An 18,964-nucleotide genomic window follows, 5' to 3' on the forward strand; every position below is an offset into this window, starting at 1 on the left:
ATAATTTAGTTAAACAATCTAATATTTTGGATTGTGATGGAGAAAGACTGTTGAACTAATCTCATGAGGCATTTATTAATGATATTCTTCAAATATCAATGACTAAATCATCAATCCAAAATTGTGTATGAATCCCAGATTGGCCCTTTAAAGGCCACATCCTGAATGAGCAACTCTTTCAGCCCAGAGACAAATTGCTTCCTGAGTCAAATCCTCCCAATCCCATTTCAGAGTCTTGTCTGTCTTAATCCATTAGATTAATGACTGAACCCTGTAACTTCCTCTTGTAAGTGTGGAAGGCGGGGGGGGGGGGATCTAAAATAGAATATTGTGTGACCACTGTGTTACAATACACATTGCAGCTGACACACACACACAAACGCAGTTTTATTTTCGTGAAATTTCAGGACTTTTTGGGGAGTACATTTTTTAGTTTGGGAGTACAAATATTTTCCCTTAACCTAACAAAAACCCTAACCTTAAACTTAAAATTGCATTTGAAGTTCAGATTTTTAAATGTTTTATTGTTTTCCTACCTTGTCAGGATATTCGGGTGAATTGTTAGGACATTGGTGTCCTGATAAAGTAGGAAAACAAGCACACACACACACACTCAAGATAAACCACCATGTTTACTAAGACCTCTCTCTCTCACACACAAACATAAATTAATTGCTGGATTACGTGTGATTTTAGGCTTGTGTGCGTCTGCTCGGCCATTGAAACCCATTTCATGAAGCTCCCGACAAACAGTTATTGTGCTGACGTTGCTTCCAGAGGCAGTTTGGAACTCGGTAGTGAGTGTTGTAACCGAGGACAGACGAGTTTTACGCGCTACGCGCTTCAGCACTCGGCGGTCCCGTTCTGTAACTTGTGTGGCCTATCTCCTCGCGGCTGAGCCGTTATTGCAGCTAGACGTTTCCACATCACAATAACAGCACTTACAGTTGACCCGGGCAGCTCTAGCATAGCAGAAATTTGACGAAATGACTTGTTGTAAGGGTGGCATCCTATGACGGTGCCACGTTGCAAGTCACTGAGCTCTTCATTAAGGCCATTCTACTGCCAATGTTTGTCTACGGCGATTGCATGACTGTGTGCTCGATTTTATACACCGGTCAGCAACGGGTGTAGCTGAAATAGTAAGCATTCAGTTTTCAACAATTACATTACATTTGTAATTTGTTTATTCAAACTGTAGATGGCGGGTGAAAGGGTCACACAGTAAAGAAACACATTTCATCTTAAATAATCCCAACGTAAATTAATGAAACTATTACAATGTAAATGTACTTTTAATCCATCGGTCTGCATATTTCAAGACATGGCATATGATGACCTGATGGGTTGGATGATACTTTTCTCGTCAATCATCTTGAAAAAAATGTATACTTAAAAACTGGAAATCAACCAATCCTCCAAATGCTTTATTATCTAAATGTTGAAAGTGCGTAGGCAACAAAGAGAAACAAAATGGTGCAGTTTGAGGCCATGTGGCTGAGAGTGATGAGAGTGCTGGAGATGGGGGTGTGAGCAGGTGGATCTTGGTAGGGGTGATGTTATCTGTATGTTGTCATTTGTATATGGATGTTAACCTGTATGAGATTAGGGCTTGAGCTGCTTCCCCATAGAGAATGATAGAGGCCTCTAGTGGCCAAAAGGCCATTTTAGCATGACCAGCGCGATTGAGGGCTTCCACCATGCTTCCGCCATTTTAAAGTAGTGGGGATTCCTATGGGTTGTAGCCTCAATAGAGCTGCCCATGCTGTCACAGATGATATAATGGCACATATATAAAAGAGGAGTCCTCTATCTCTATGTGCTTGCCATAAAACAGCTGCATTTCTATACAGTCTGTTCACTCATCAGTAGTTATGAAGTAGAGGAGATGAGGAAACAGGCAACAACAAAAAAACAGTGAAACAAATTAACAGAAATAACAGCTGTCACGCTAACCTGTCCAACAAGTACTGTAGCAACTAAGGGACAGATCAAGTTGGTTGTTAAGTCATTAAGTCAAACTGTAGGACTCAGGATAAACATTTAATGATTAAAGAGGCATATTTATATCTTCTAAACGTTTCGTGGTGCACAAAGTAACAGTAACATTTTAAATAGACGGTGCAAGAAAGAGCATTTTGCTAGAAAGATCATTATTTCTGTACATATTTATGAACATATATGTATTGAGAACATTCCATTTTGTTTAGAAAACACTGTTAGAATGCTCCATTAGTTTAATCCATGTGACATCACTCCTGTGACCACATAACTCAGTAGAGGAGAAAGTACCTAGAGCAACAGTTTTTAGGCCATTATAAATGTGACTCTGTAAAACCTTTACAGATACCTGTGGCTTTACATTTTTTGAAGAGAACTGCGCCACTACAGACGGGATGCCGCAATTACATATTTGGATTATTGCACCTCACTATTGCACCACTATTTTCACTGTTTACTTCTTTGTAAACTATCCATAACGGATACATTTCAGGTGGTTCTTGAAGAAGTGGTGGGCTAGTTTGTCTTCCATGTCTTTTGATTGTTGATTTCGGAACGATGAGTACTTTGTGTTTTCAATTTTGGGTTGGTGGTCGATGCTGACATGACTACAGCTGGCAACCAGCAAACTGCCCAACCCATCCATGAAGAACTCTGAAACAGACATATGGACAGGGAAAATGGAATGGACCAAATATGAATTACCAAAGACAGAGCAGTGCCTTAAGCATAATAACAGCAACATGTTCATAATAATCTATATAAAAAATTGACTTCTTCAAAACTTACCACACGTAACCCAACAACACTGAAACTGAACATCGCTCTCGAGTTTGTCCCTCTGTCTTTCTTATTGACACAGCTTTCCAGATTTCCTATTGACGTAGTTTACAGACTTGCTGCAATCTGTCGATGTGCCGTTGAGCAAGGACTTAACCCTAATTGCTCCTGCAAGTCACTCTGGATAAGAGTGTCTGCTAAATGACTAAAATGTAAATGTAAAATGTGTGCAACTGTTTTTACTTGGGTTTTAACTGCCATCTTAGCATAGGATGAACTTTAATGTCCCTGGTGGGAAAATTCTCTTAAGACACACAGTGCTGCTATATACAGTACAAAATAGATTGACTGTACATTACACACTCAACATTATACATATATTATACGATACCTCTGTCATACACATTGTGCACTTCTCATACTGTTTATGCATAATACATATTGGCCAAGTCTCCCTCCTAAAATAATCAAGAAGGAGAAAATAAATAAATACAGTGGGGGAGAACAAGTATTTGATACACTGCCGATTTTGCAGGTTTTCCTACTTACAAAGCATGTAGAGGTCTGTCATTTTTTATCATAGGTACACTTCAACTGTGAGAGACGGAATCTAAAACAAAAATCCAGAAAATTACATTGTATGATTTTTAAAGTAATTAATTTGCATTTTATTGCATGACATAAGTATTTGATACATCAGAAAAGCAGAACTTAATATTTGGTACAGAAACCTTTGTTTGCAATTACAGAGATCATACGTTTCCTGTAGGTCTTGACCAGGTTTGCACACACTGCAGCAGGGATTTTGGCCCACTCCTCCATACAGACCTTCTCTAGATCCTTCAGGTTTCGGGGCTGTCGCTGGGCAATACGGACTTTCAACTCCCTCCAAAGATTTTCTATTGGTTTCAGGTCTGGAGACTGGCTAGGCCACTCCAGGACCTTGAGATGCTTCTTACGGAGCCACTCCTTAGTTGCCCTGGCTGTGTGTTTCGGGTCGTTGTCATGCTGGAAGACCCAGCCACGACCCATCTTCAATGCTCTTACTGAGGGAAGGTGGTTGTTGGCCAAGATCTCGCGATACATGGCCCCATCCATCCTCCCCTCAATACGGTGCAGTCGTCCTGTCCCCTTTGCAGAAAAGCATCCCCAAAGAATGATGTTTCCACCTCCATGCTTCACGGTTGGGATGGTGTTCTTGGGGTTGTACTCATCCTTCTTCTTCCTCCAAACACGGCGAGTGGAGTTTAGACCAAAAAGCTCTATTTTTGTTTCATCAGACCACATGACCTTTTCCCATTCCTCCTCTGGATCATCCAGATGGTCATTGGCAAACTTCAGACGGGCTTGGACATGCGCTGGCTTGAGCAGGGGGACCTTGCGTGTGCTGCATGATTTTAATCCATGACGGCGTAGTTTGTTACTAATGGTTTTCTTTGAGACTGTGGTCCCAGCTCTCTTCAGGTCATTGACCAGGTCCTGCCGTGTAGTTCTGGGCTGATCCCTCACCTTCCTCATGATCATTGATGCCCCACGAGGTGAGATCTTGCATGGAGCCCCAGACCGAGGGTGATTGACCGTCATCTTGAACTTCTTCCATTTTCTAATAATTGCGCCAACAGTTGTTGCCTTCTCACCAAGCTGCTTGCCTATTGTCCTGTAGCCCATCCCAGCCTTGTGCAGGTCTACAATTTTATCCCTGATGTCCTTACACAGCTCTCTGGTTTTGGCCATTGTGGAGAGGTTGGAGTCTGTTTAATTGAGTGTGTGGACAGGTGTCTTTTATACAGGTAACAAGTTCAAACAGGTGCAGGTAATACAGGTAATGAGTGGAGAACAGGAGGGCTTCTTAAAGAAAAACTAACAGGTCTGTGAGAGCCGGAATTCTTACTGGTTGGTAGGTGATCAAATACTTATGTCATGCAATAAAATGCAAATGAATTACTTAAAAATCATACAATGTGATTTTCTGAATTTTTGTTTTAGATTCCGTCTCTCACAGTTGAAGTGTACCTATGATAAAAATTACAGACCTCTACATGCTTTGTAAGTAGGAAAACCTGCAAAATCGGCAGTGTATCAAATACTTGTTCTCCCCACTGTACATATATACATTTAAAAAAGTATCCCTCCTAATGGAGATCTTCAGACCTTAGCGGGACCTCCTGGATAAATAAAGGTAAACATTATTTATTTTTTTAAACGCCCACCTGAATGCGCCACTCTCTTCAGCCGGGGGTCAAAGCCCACTTTGAGCACGGCATCGGTGCGACCAAGGAATAAGTTGACCACCCCGCTGGTGAAGGAGCAGGTGGGGAAGCCTGGAACAGGTTGGTATTTCACTGCACCATTTCTGTTCAGACAACCCCCGTCCTCACCATTACCCTCCTCGTACACCAAAGAGAAGTAGAACTGGCCGTGGCCCGCCACAGAGCCGCCCACCTGATCACAGGAGGCAGAGAACAGAGCAGGTTCACATGTAGTAATAATAATAATAATAATTCTTCATTTAATTTGTAAAGCGCATTTCTCAGACCCAATGCGTAGAAAAAAAATACAATAGAAACAATCCAAAACACAGAACATAGCACTTTTTTTTCTTCATAAGACTGTATCTAGAACCCAAAAGGGTTATTCTGCTGTCCCCATAGGAGAACCCTTTGAAGAACTATTTTTATTTATAGGTAGAACCCTTTTCAGTTCCATGTAGAAACCATTCCACAGAGGGTTCTACATGGAACCCAAAAGGGTTCTACCTGTAACCAAAAAGGGTTCTACCTTGAACCAAATTGGGTTATCCTATGGGGACAGCTGAAGAACCCTTTTGGAATCCTTTTTTCCAAGAGTGTGGAACACAGACAACAAACAAAGCTATATTCACGTGTTGTCAGATCCAGAGGACATGAGAATAGAATTAGCAGAGGTCCTTGAAAGCTTTTCTGAATAGCAGGGTATTGAGCTGTGCCTTAAACGAGGACAGAGACTCTGCAGCCCTAACAGTGTATGGAAGTGTGTTCCACAGCCGCAGAGCCGCACAACTGAAAGCCCTGTCACATAGTTATTAGTCTGCTGAAGGGCTGCTGAAGGGAGGTGGACCTGGTGGAGCGAAATGTGCGTGTGGGGCAGGAGGGTAGAATGAGGTCAGACAGGTACTTGGGTCCAGAGTTGTGGATAGCTTAGTCGGTGAGAAGCAGGATTTTGAAGTCGATGTGTGAGCGTATAGGGAGCCAGTGGAGGTTGAACAGCACTGGAGTGATGTGCTCGCAGGGTAGGTGTGAGGACACGTACAGCACAGTTTTGGACATATTGTAGCCTGTTTAGGCACTTGGCAGATGTAACAATAAACAGGGCATTACAATAGCCCAGACAGGATGAGATAAAGGAGTGGATGAGTCGCTCAGCTGCAGGCTGTGACAGCATAGGTTGTAAACTGGCAATGTTCCATAGATAGAAAAATTTGACTTTGGTCAGACTTTTGATGAGGGCCTCAAAACGAGAGCTGGTTGTCAAGTATCACACCAAGGTTTCGAACATCACTGGAGGGGAGGACCTTGACACCATCAATATCGTGAAGAGAAAGTGTTGGTTGAGAGTTGTGTTACCACTGAATTCCAGCCCCAGTCTAAGCAAAACAGGTAATACCTTTTCTAGCCTGGTGACAGATCGGGGATCAGGTTACAGTTACTCTGCTCACCACGTCTAGTTCTGGTGTGGCCTCCATCACCTCCACCAGATTCTCGATCTTGGTTTTGTCTGTGAACAGGAAGTCGTCATCGACCCAGATAAAGTACTTGGTAGTGACCTGAGAGACAGCCAGGTTCCTGCCAGCAAACCAGCCCTTTGGGAAGGAAAATGTCCTCAAAATTACTTTGTAGCAGTGCCTATCTGTGATAAAAACATCCTATAAAAAAAAGAATGGTAGACTTGTTAATTGCAGAATGTGTTCCCGACTCAATAGTTCATCATCAAAAGTCTTTGGGTGCAGGGTTCTAAAGGCATACAGATGTAGGATCTTAATTTGACCAGCAAAGGGATTTGAAAGTTTAGTACATAATGTTGCTTGATCAGTGGTTAGGCTATTAGCTGGCCAAAATTATGCTACATAAAAAGTGCAATACAGTTAATATTACCATGTGTTAGCACAGGTTTTCAGTGAATTTATGTAAATCACAAAGCTTATCTGTATTTCCTGCGGCGCAAGAAAATTCCCAGCAACAGTGATCAAATTAAGATCCTACACCTGTATACGATAGGAAAGGAAACCCTGCACTAACTGAAATATAATGTTCTTTAGCAGCTGCAGTTGTCTAACAAATGGACGGGTTCTGGCGACAACTTCTTTAGCGGTTGGAGAACAATAGGCATGCACCTATTATTTCTAGGTGATGTCAAATTGTCATACTGCTTTTCTTCATATTTAACATTTATTATGTACATGATAAAAATTCAAATTAAATTCCACAACATATTCACAACGGTTGGCATGATTGTACACTGAGTATACAAAACATTAAGGACACCTCCTCTTTCAATGACATAGATTGACCAAGTGAAAGCTATGATCCCTTATTGATGTCACTTGTTAAATCCACTTCAAATCAGTGAGTAAATTTACATGCACACTAATAATTGGATATTAAACTGATTATGGCAGATTATGCAATAGTCATGTAAACACCTTACTCTGCTTATCTTAATCGGCGTAAGGTCAAAATCGAAGTAAGCATACGCCGATTAATACACCTTGTTTTCTGAGCAATCTTTCGAATTATTAGGACATATAAACACCTTAAATCAGCGTTCCAGAGGTATTTGATTTGCGCATGTGATAGCACCAGCCGAGCGAGCCTCCCTCTTTAGCGCGAGTTAAGTGTGTTCGGAACAACTGAATGTATGCCTCTTAGAAGTAGTTCACATACAAACTTTATATGTACGAACTCAGAATAAAACATGCTTCCCAAAAATAACATGCTCGCTGTGGTAGAACGTTTATTTTGATTGGCGATTGTCTTTATTTATCAAAGTCGCATTAGGTAGCCTGATTTCAGGTGTGTCCATGTCAACAGGATTGTTAGGGAAATCTTTAGGGGGGGGCTGGTGGGAGGAGCTATAGGAGGATGGGCTCATTGTAATGGCTGGAATGGAATTAATGGAACGGAGTCAAATGTGGTTTCCTTGTGTTTGATACCATTCCATTAATTTCATTCCAGCCATTACAATGAGCCTGTCCTCCTACAGCTCTTCCCACCAGCCTCCACTGCTCAGTATACTTTGACAGTAAAAATAAAGTCTGATTCTGACATGGTTAGATTGATGAAAGCAATTTACATTACTGGAGTTAGCAGAATCTTTTTTAATACCACACAAATGTCAGAAATGACAGGCTACCCTGACACTGACAAACAATAGTGATTTTAGCTATATTGTTACAGAATAGCCTTTTTAACCATTGCAGCACAAAAACTACAACCAGTTTCTATGTTGATAAGGCTAATAAGAAAATATGTAAAATGACTTGAATATGGCAAAGGTGTAACAATTTGTATTTGCACCAGTAAGTGACTGAAATGAATCCTACAAATATTGATAATTGAAAAATATCTGCATTTCTTTCAATTGCGGTTTTGTCACAGTACCTTCTAATGTATCCTGCGTGGCTGGTGAGCATTGTGAAGGGAAACAGTCTTACCTTTCAGGAATGGGGTCATAAATTAAAGTTAGAACGAAAGTTAGAGCGAAATGTGTAGGAAGAAAACCAAAACCACTTAACTGCTGATAGCTCAGATTGACAGCGCTCTGACCCAATGAGAATGGGGGTGGGGGGGCAATCATATTTCAGTGGGGTTCCACCCCTGACACCCCACTGACAACGCACCTGTCCACATTGTAACCGTTTGCATCTACACATGGTAGTAAAATGTCTCTTAACCGTCCACTGTGTCTGCATCCTAGTGCCTCCCTGTATGCAGAATATTTGACAGCTATTCTTTCTAAATAGTATTTATTTTAAGACATATTGATGCCATAAGTCAATGGCATCACCTGTCAATGATTTTAGAGGGTGGGATAATGATGATTTAAATGGTTTCACTGTCCAGATCCGTCTACACTTGTAGGATATCCAAACACAATGTGTGTCTACCTCGGGAGGTGGTCAGGAAGATCTGATAACAATTAGATCACAATTAGTCTTTTAATCATCTACACCAGTCTAAAAATGTGGCCACAATAAGAATGTGGACAAGATCAGGACAAAGGACGCATGTTACAGCCAGGTAGGCTGTGTTTACACCGGCTGCCCAATTGTAATATTTTTTTCCACTAATTGGTCTTTTGACCAATCACATCAGATCTTTTCACATCATCTCTTTTTCAGAGCTGATATGATTGGTCAAAAGACCGATTAGTGAAAAGGAATGATCAGAATTGGGCTGCCTGTGTAAACTCAGCCAATAAAAAAGGGCCTTTTGTTTCAACAAAAGCCACCATGAAAGAGAAACATTTCTGTGACGTCATTTAAATAAACGTGCATGCTTACGAAGGCTGTTGCCAAAACCTGTTCATTTGTTTGCCTGCTGCTGCTGATAATGACAATTCAAATTTCTCAAGGCTTTGGTTGTTGTCTGCGTTCTTCTAAAAAAAATATATATTCAATTCCAGTGTGGCCGACTGGAGTTTGTTACAGATGTAGGATCTTAATTTGATGACAATTTTGTTGCTGAGAATTTTCCTGCACAGCTAACATTTGTAATTTGCACTTTAAAACTTCAGATTTAATTTTCCCTAACAAAAAAATCATCAACCCCTAAAAAATTTCCATTAATTATAATCCACATTTCCTATTGCTGCAGGATTATTTTCCTGCTGTAGCAAACTGGCTCAGATTAAGATCCTACATCTGTAAGTGTAGGTCTATGGCAGGTTGCCCTTATTGCACTGATCTGCTCCAGGAGACAAATACATACACCAGAGTAATTAAGAAATGCACATGTCACAATAATTGACAATAACATTTCGATAAAATGTTATTTATATTCCTTTCAACTCAGAAATTCAATCATACATGCTCAACATGTACAGTGGGTAAAAAAAAGTATTTAGTCAGCCACCAATTGTGCAAGTTCTCCCACTTAAAAAGATGAGAGAGGCATGTAATTTTCATCATAGGTACACGTCAACTATGACAGACAAAATGAGAAATATTTTTCCAGAAAATCACATTGTAGGATTTTTAATGAATTTATTTGCAAATTATGGTGGAAAATAAGTATTTGGTCAATAACAAAAGTTTCTCAATACTTTGTTATATACCCTTTGTTGGCAATGACACAGGTCAAACGTTTTCTGTAAGTCTTCACAAGGTTTTCACACACTGTTGCTGGTATTTTGGCCCATTCCTCCATGCAGATCTCCTCTAGAGCAGTGATGTTTTGGGGCTGTCGCTGGGCAACACGGACTTTCAACTCCCTCCAAAGATTTTCTATGGGGTTGAGATCTGGAGACTGGCTAGACCACTCCAGGACCTTGAAATGCTTCTTACGTAGCCACTCCTTCGTTGCACGGGCGGTGTGTTTGGGATCATTGTCATGCTGAAAGACCCAGCCATGTTTCATCTTCAATGCCCTTGCTGATGGGAGGAGGTTTTCACTCAGAATCTCACGATGCATGGCCCCATTCATTCTTTCCTTTACACGGATCAGTCGTCCTGGTCCCTTTGCAGAAAAACAGCCCCAAAGCATGATGTTTCCACCCCCATGCTTCACAGTAGGTATGGTGTTCTTTGGATGCAACTCAGCATTCTTTGTCCTCCAAACACGACGAGTTTTTACCAAAAAGTTATATTTTGGTTTCATCTGACCATATGACATTCTCCCAATCCTCTTCTGGATCATCCAAATGCACTCTAGCAAACTTCAGAGGGCCTGGACATGTACTGGCTTAAGCAGGGGGACACGTCTGGCACTGCAGGATTTGAGTCCCTGGCGGCGTAGTGTGTTACTGATGGTAGGCTTTGTTACTTTGGTCCCAGCTCTCTGCAGGTCATTCACTAGGTCCCCCCGTGTGGTTCTGGGATTTCTGCTCACCGTTCTTGTGATCATTTTGACCCCACGGGGTGAGATCTTGCATGGAGCCCCAGATCGAGGGAGATTATCAGTGGTCTTGTATGTCTTCCATTTCCTAATAATTGCTCCCACAGTTGATTTCTTCAAACCAAGCTGCTTACCTATTGCAGATTCAGTCTTCCCAGCCTGGTGCAGGTCTACAATTTTGTTTCTGGTGTCCTTTGACAGCTCTTTGGTCTTGGCCATAGTGGAGTTTGGAGTGTGACTGTTTGAGGTTGTGGACAGGTGTCTTTTATACTGATAACAAGTTCAAACAGGTGCCATTAATACAGGTAACGAGTGGAGGACAGAGGAGCCTCTTAAAGAAGAAGTTACAGGTCTGTGAGAGCCAGAAATCTTGCTTGTTTGTAGGTGACCAAATACTTATTTTCCACCATAATTTGCAAATAAATTCATTAAAAATCCTACAATGTGATTTTCTGGAGAAAAAAAATCTGAATTTGTCTGTCATAGTTGACGTGTACCTATGATGAAAATTACAGGCCTCTCTCATCTTTTTAAGTGGGAGAATTTGCACAATTGGTGGCTGACTAAATACTTTTTTCCCCACTGTATTTTATGTCCATCATCAATTCACATTGAATGTCCACTTTGAGGTTTTCAATTTGACCAAAACCAGCTTGTACCTGTGCTGGGGGCATGATGTACTGCTCAATGTTGGGGCCGTTCACTTTCTGTGGCTCCAGGCTGTCGTCGGCGATAATGATTTTGATGTCCTTGTAATAGGTCCTTATGCTACTGATGAGGACCTGCAGCTCAGTGTATCTCAGAAACGTCTTAGTGACGATGGTCACCCGGGAATTGATATCTGCAATGAGAGATCATCTCTGGTTTAATGCAGCGACATCCTAGATCCTACTGCAATTGGAGGTGGACGTGTCTATTTGATTTGTATACTGAACAAAAATATAAACGCAACATGTAAAGTGTTGGTCCCATGCTTCATGAGCTGAAATAAAATATCCCAGAAATGTTCCATACGCACAAAAAGCTTATTTCTATCAAATTTTGTGCACAAATTTGTTTACATCCCTGTTAGTGAGCATTTCTCCTTTGCCAAGATAATCCACCCACCTGACAGGTGTGGCATATCAAGAAGCTGATTAAACAGCATGATCATTACACAGGTGCACCTTGTGCTGGGGACAATAAAAGGCCACTCTAAAATATGCAGTTTTGTCACACAACACAATGCGACAGATGTCTCAAGTTATGAGGGAGCGTGCAATTGGCATGTTGACTGCAGGAATGTCCACCAGAGTTGTTGCCAGAGAATGTAATGTTCATTTCTCTACCATAAGCCACCTCCAACGTCATTCTAGAGAATTTGACAGTACATCCAACCGGCCTCACAACCACAGACCACATGTAACCACGCCAGCACAGGACCTCCACATCTGGCTTCTTCACCTGCAGGATCATCTGAGACCAGCCACCCAGACAGCTGATGAAACTGTGGGTTTGCACAACCGATTAATTTCTGCACAAACTGTCAGAAACCGTCTCAGGGAAGCTCATCTGCATGCTCGTCGTCCTCACCAGCGTCTTGACCTGACTGCAGTTTGGCATCGTCACCGATTTCTGTGAGCAAATGCTCACCTTCGATGGCCACTGGCACACTGGAGAAGTATGCTCTTCATGGATGAATCCCGGTTTCAACTGTACCGGGCAGATGGCGAGCGGTTTGCTGAGGTCAACGTTGTGAACAAAGTGCCCCATAGTGGAGGTGGGGTTATGGTATGGGCAGGCACAAGCTACGAACACAATTGCATTTTATCGATGGCAATTTGAATGTACAGAGATACCATGACGAGATCCTGAGGCCCATTGTCGTGCCACTCGCCACCATCACCTCATGTTTGATAATGCACAGCCCCATGTCACAAGGATGATAATGCACAGCCCCATGTCGCAAGGATTTGTACACAATTCCTGGAAGCTGAAAATGCCCCAGTTCTTCCATGGCCTGCATACTCACCATTTGTCACCCATATATCACCCATTGAGCATATTTGGGATGCTCTGGATCGACGTGTACGACAGCGTGTTCCAGTTCCCGCCAATATCCAGCAACTTCGCACAACCATTGCAAAGGAGTGGGACAGCATTCCACAGGCCACAATCAACAGCCTGATCAACTCTATGCAAAGTACATGTGTCGCGCTGCATGAGGTAAATGGTGGTCAAACCAGATACTGACTGGTTTTCTGATCCACGCCCCTACTTTTTTTTTTAAAGGTATCTTTAATATCTGTATTCTCAGTCATGTGAAATCCAGAATTAGGGGTCATTTTAAGGTTTTATACAAAATGTCTGCTAGTGGTGGTAACCAATATTGATAATTCAAAAAGATATTGATAACTTTGATATTGGTTTATTCTCCCTGTTAACCTACACTATTATGTAAAAAAGCATACATATGACTGTTCCTGCATCCACAAAACCATCTCACCGACCTCACAGGCTGTCACATTAGGAAAGTCTGTTTAATAATAAGTTACCAGACAACCGGCAGAGTAAGTTGAAATTCAATTTTATTTAACTTCTGGCTTCCCAAAGACTGTTCAGTTTTTTGCAAGCTAATTACTAGCAATGCTGGTGAGTATGTGTATCAGTTTTCCGACGCCAAACCCACCACTGGTGCGTGTGGCCAAAGAGCTCTATTTTCTTGTCATCTGACTATAGCACCGCCTGGAGTTTGGCACAGCATTGGCACTTGGATTGGAACCGGTGCTATGGTCAGATGTCAAATTAGAGTTATTTGGCCACGCACACCAGTGGTGGGTTTGGCATCGAAAAACGGAAGTACTGTATATGCAGAAAAGTTCCTCATATCTACTGTAAATATGGTGGTGGATCTTTAATGTTATGGGGCTATTTTTGCTTCCACTGGTCCAGGGGCCATTAAGGTCAATGGCATCATGAACTTTACCAAGTACCAGGATGAAGGATATCAAAGATCTGTAAAGATTCTGTATGGAGGAATGGTCTAAGATCCCTCCCAATGTGTTCTCCAATCTCATAAAGCATTTTAGAAAAGGTCTCAGTGTTGTTATTCTCGCAAGGGGAGGGTGCTTGAGTGTTGAAAACAGAGGTGCCAATCCTTTTGACCCCTATCTTTTTAACTTCTAAAACAAAATCTCTTTCTCTGAGCAATTGTATTACTATAAAATTACATAATTTCTCTCTTTTCTTGCATACAATATACAGCAAATTAGTATTTTAATTATTTATTTTATAGTATTTTTTGCTCATCTTTATCAAGGGTGACAATAATTTTGGACCTGACTATGTCAATACACCAGCGTTGCTGATAGCAGCTAGGTGATGGCATGTTGAAGTTGGTAAGCCAGCAGGGTTTGTGGAGCTCATGAGGAGGATGCTTAATGCCACACTTTTCAGGAAGGGAGTTAGTAGGGTTATGGAATGTTGAAGTTGGCAAGCTGACAGCATGTTTGCTCTGCTTTCATATTTTCATTATATGAGGGGTGATGTCATATTTCTTCCTAATGGTACGTAACAATAGCCCTACATTTTGCGGTTTAAAGACACCCCCATTTGCATATTCCCGTAGAAGCTTCACGACCAAAAACAACGAATTAACAATCACATCATCTTTAGTGTACCCTTTATTTCTATCCCACCAGTCTGATCCCGAGCCTTGATCCTACCCCTATGGTTGATTAATTCTCCCCAATTTCACTTTCAGATACTGGCTACATTACAAGGGAATAAAGGGGGATCTCACCGTTTCCTATGTCATATAAAACAGGCACTGATGGCTGCTGGATGACAATAGGGAAGACAGCCTCATGGTGTTCAAACGTGAAGTGAGCTGGTGAAAGAGCAGGGAAGGGTGGTGTCATATGATGGTCTCAGATCATGTAGAGAGGAAGACATGGGTATGGTAGGAAACCTGGATCTACGGCCTTACCCAGGTCTCCAGTCCTCATCCGGTACACAGTGCTGGTGTAGGTCATTCGTCCCAGAAGATTGTTGAGGTCAGATAGGCTGGTAGACTGGACAGTGATCTCTTGCTCTCCCTGTCCCTCTTTGTCCCCCTCTCCAAGGGCCTCGATGGCCAGGACACCACTGGACACACTCAGAGTCACCTGCAGGTACATAACACCATAGCATTTTCATAGACTGAGGTCAAAGGTTGAGAAGATGGACCATCTTCCCCTTCTATGGAACTTATGTGACTGTACAGTTGTTGAATCAATGTGGTTCCTGTTAGCATCTGCATACTTCTTTATCTAATCAATTAAGTTCCTCAAAGGTGTATTAAAACAAAGTTGTGTTGTTAGAAGTTAGATTGAACCAGAACAAGGAGCACAGAACTTGTAGGCATTTCTGTCACTGTACACAAATGTGAAAAATAGATGAAGTAATTTGTTCTACATGGTAAAACTTTAATTTGAACATGTGCCTTTAATATTTGTGTAACTGTCTGTGGATAGGCAGTTAGCTAGCTAAAAGATTTGAAATAACCTTGTCAATCCTGTTCATATCAGTGCGGTCTCAAACAGACATACCGTAACTGAGGAATGACCCAGTGGGGAAAAAACGATTTACTGCGAAAAGGAAAGGAAGAGAGGGAGAACCGGTGTGATGGTACTGATGATTTGTTGCCACAGATGGTTTGTTTACATAGCAGGTTAGGAACATTAACGTGGCAAATAGGTTAGGGAAAGCGTTAGCTACATTGCTACAAACAAAGCCGTTGTAGGCCTTCTCCATCTAGCCACAACAGTAGAAACGTATACAAACCATCTGTGGGACAAATCAGGAGTATCATAACACTGGGACTAAAGTAACACAGGGCGAAAGTAACATGTCCATTTTCTCAAATAACACAGAAGCTGTAATGATGTAGTGAAGTCAGCACGTTCCTAATGCGGAGGACGACCTCCCTACAAAAAAGCTGCCAAATCCGGCCAGAAATGTTTTTTGGTTGTAGAGCTGTGCTTACATATGTCGTTTTCTTAACCCATCTAGTGACTAAACAACAGCATAGGTTTTAAGTATCATGCTAGCTAGTCTTGGGTGTTAGCCTGGAAGAAGTTACAGGAGAGACGGGTGGGACGAAATGTCAACTGATGACCTGGAATAAAATAATTGTTTAAGCGCTGGCCATTGTCTCCTTTAGTTAAAATTACTTTCATAATGTTATCAAAATATCAACAAGTGACTACATTTTTTAAAATTACATGACATAATTAGAATTGTGCCTTTTTATTTTGATTGATTAGCTTCTCACAATATGCTTTTATCAACAGGTTAGTGGTCAAAAAAATATATCTATGATTCTGGGGGTCAATTACCTCAAGCCATGGAAATGTGATAAGCATGATGAGTTTTCCATTTGGGAAGAGAATAAATACGTTTATTCTATCAAGACACGAGGAGCACGCATGACAAAGACATCTGGAGCGCATCTGATTGGTAGGGCTAAACATGAATAGTCATTGAAAATTCCCATTAAAGAGATGATGGTTAATATAGCTTTTATGTGATCACTTTAGTCTGATTCATGTTGACGAATGGTTAATTCTCATGAATTTCAAAACCATATACTTATTTATTGAATCGACACAAACTAGAAACTATGGCTGATAGTACATTTGTTGAAAGTAACGAGCATTACAAACCAGAAAAATTTTAATAAGACATATTGTGCACTTTTGTCCAGCTGTTAATTTTCCAAGCCTGTGTTAGTTTAGACCTGCCTGGCAGGTACAAAAGTAGCATTGTGCTAGTTTCGTTCTCGTTTTATTTATTTTAATGTAATTTACCTTAGACATAATTACAGTTGCTAATGGTAGAGGACATATATACTGTAAGTTGTTTATCATAAAATATGGTTTCTCTAACTATCGATCTCTGAGTAAATAGGAAAAAAACTGTGTTACTTTCATCCCGGGACTACCCTACGTCAAGTAAACGCTAAGCAGAAAATGGTAGATATGACACCTGATGTAAAGAACCACCACCAAAAAGAGCAGGTAACTCTTAACATTAAGGGTAAAATTGACTTTGTTTGTATCCTGCGTTTGTCTGTACGATGGCCTTAGCCATAACATACACTGCATAATTTATGTCAATAAATATCCTTACTGTAAAGTCTTACCAAAGATTCCAATCAAACACCAACAAACAGTTGTTTATTACAACATGGGGAAAATAAGACCCTCAAGCCCATTATCCATTCAAAGCATTTCGAACCAACCTTGTAAATTTGTCTTTTTGCTGCATGGAGAGCTAAACCTGAAATAATATTTTTATAGAACAATTGAAAGATGGAGTTACTAATCTATTGTGTAACTGCTTTGCAAAGAACATACTATATACAGTTATTCTTTACTGATGATGGACGGTACATAAACAAATGGTTCTTGCATAGGCTACCTGGTATTAATGAAGAGGGACAACAGTGAACCCCTGGATTGGATACTGAAGAGGAGAGTTGGATTGAGCAAAGATGAGCCTGTTCAGACTGGAGCTTGTCCTAGGAGATTATCAAATGGTCCCATAAATGTTTCCTGTGTACAGCACCTAGGCCGTCCGCATGTGCATATTTAAGATATAACAAACAATTTAGTGGATATTCTTCCTTTCTTGAAATGGAAGAATATCATGTCCTGAAATGACCTGGTTGCCAGTGTAACGGAATTAAGAATGTGCAATAAACTAACTCCACAGTTAGCTTGAAATGTTGTTAAGGAGGACGTTCACGAGTGTTGCGAAGCAGAGGTCCCGAGTTCGAGCCAGGTATGAGCCGAATCGGGGAGAAAAGGGTTACTCGCTAAGCAAGCTACGTGATGTCCGTAACACCAGGTTACATTTGTAGTATTTTCACCCACCTGATATGATGCTTCTTGTACTCTTCAGCTCTTCGTTTGACTATGTCATCATACTGGTCTTTTGGAAGGTGATCTTTCAGTTCAAACACTCCGTTTCCCTGACAAATGCAATTGGGTTGTCTGGGACTGGTGGATGGTAAGGCTCTATTGATTCACAGGGACAAATCGAAAATAATCTACAAGAACTGGACAGGTTCCATTGCTGAAGATAGAGGTCCAATATACAATTTTAAAACTGGTACAGTACTTTATTGATTTTCACAATGGCAGAACTCTTAAAAACAAGTGTATTGTACCTTTACATTTTGAAATGTAATTTGAAGTGATTTCAGGCTTCACCATAACTGATGGAAGTCTTCAAACCAAAAGTTAAAACAAACAGCAGCTGAAAAATCAAATGTACCTTATTTGCTGAGGAACAAATTTATCTGTGTCTTCCTCTGTTGTGCAATAGTGGTGTATGAAGAAGGACATCACTGATGCTGACAGACAGAGGACAAGTGCCTGCTTGCATCTACCCATCTGTAGAAGACTGCCCATCTGTAGAAGACAAGAGCATCAAATTCTGACCAGGGAAGCAATGTAGAATCTTGAAGGGGCTACCCACTGGGAACAAACTGGTTGAATGAACATTATTGCCATCCTAAATATATATATTGGATTTGCAAAAAGTCGTCAACCTAAAGGAATTTCGTGGATTTCTTAACCTAAATCCAATGACAAGGTTCCACTTTTTGTTAATTTCACTTTTAAGTTTTGTTAGTTGACAACTCAATCAAATGTAAATCAAAACTAGACCTTAAACTGACGTCTGTGCCCCGTGGGTAATATGCTGTAGGCATAATAGCTCCTGCATATGCTTGCTCACTCATGAATTACAGCTCTGCTTCTAACCCTTCACTTCCCTGTGAAGGGTTAGTAGCAGCTAATCTTTTTGGGGGGCGGGGGGCAAAAGATTTAATCACCACGTTTCCAACCACCATTTTTATGCAAGTTTTCATGCAAATAAAGTCATACCATACTAAAACAAAAAGTAATGACAGCTGTGATGGATTCAGGAAGTTTCGGTACAATTTTATAAATGCCGACCGAATTTGTTCGTTGACATGGTGGGATCTTTTTGTGTCTGTAAAATTAATTATGCAAGAAATGGCGGTGGAAACGTCTTTATGCGCAAATATTGATATCATAACCATC

General features: G+C 41.0%; 1 pseudogene across 1 annotated transcript; it reads right to left on the minus strand.

Moving 5' to 3' along the window:
- Positions 1 to 1,171: 1,171 nt before the first annotated feature.
- LOC311144397 (beta-1,4 N-acetylgalactosaminyltransferase 1-like) lies at positions 1,172 to 18,307 on the minus strand (annotated as a pseudogene). Its single transcript has 10 exons — positions 18,171 to 18,307; positions 17,768 to 17,911; positions 17,313 to 17,412; positions 17,134 to 17,171; positions 14,839 to 15,016; positions 14,653 to 14,739; positions 11,531 to 11,712; positions 6,476 to 6,619; positions 4,992 to 5,223; positions 1,172 to 2,655 (listed from the first exon to the last, which is right to left on the minus strand). The product of its transcript is annotated as a beta-1,4 N-acetylgalactosaminyltransferase 1-like (transcript).
- Between the last annotated feature and the right edge of the window lie 657 nt (positions 18,308 to 18,964).

The sequence above is a fragment of the Coregonus lavaretus genome (genome assembly GCF_964263955.1).
Source record: "Coregonus lavaretus genome assembly, chromosome: 2".
Lineage (NCBI taxonomy): Eukaryota > Metazoa > Chordata > Actinopteri > Salmoniformes > Salmonidae > Coregonus > Coregonus lavaretus.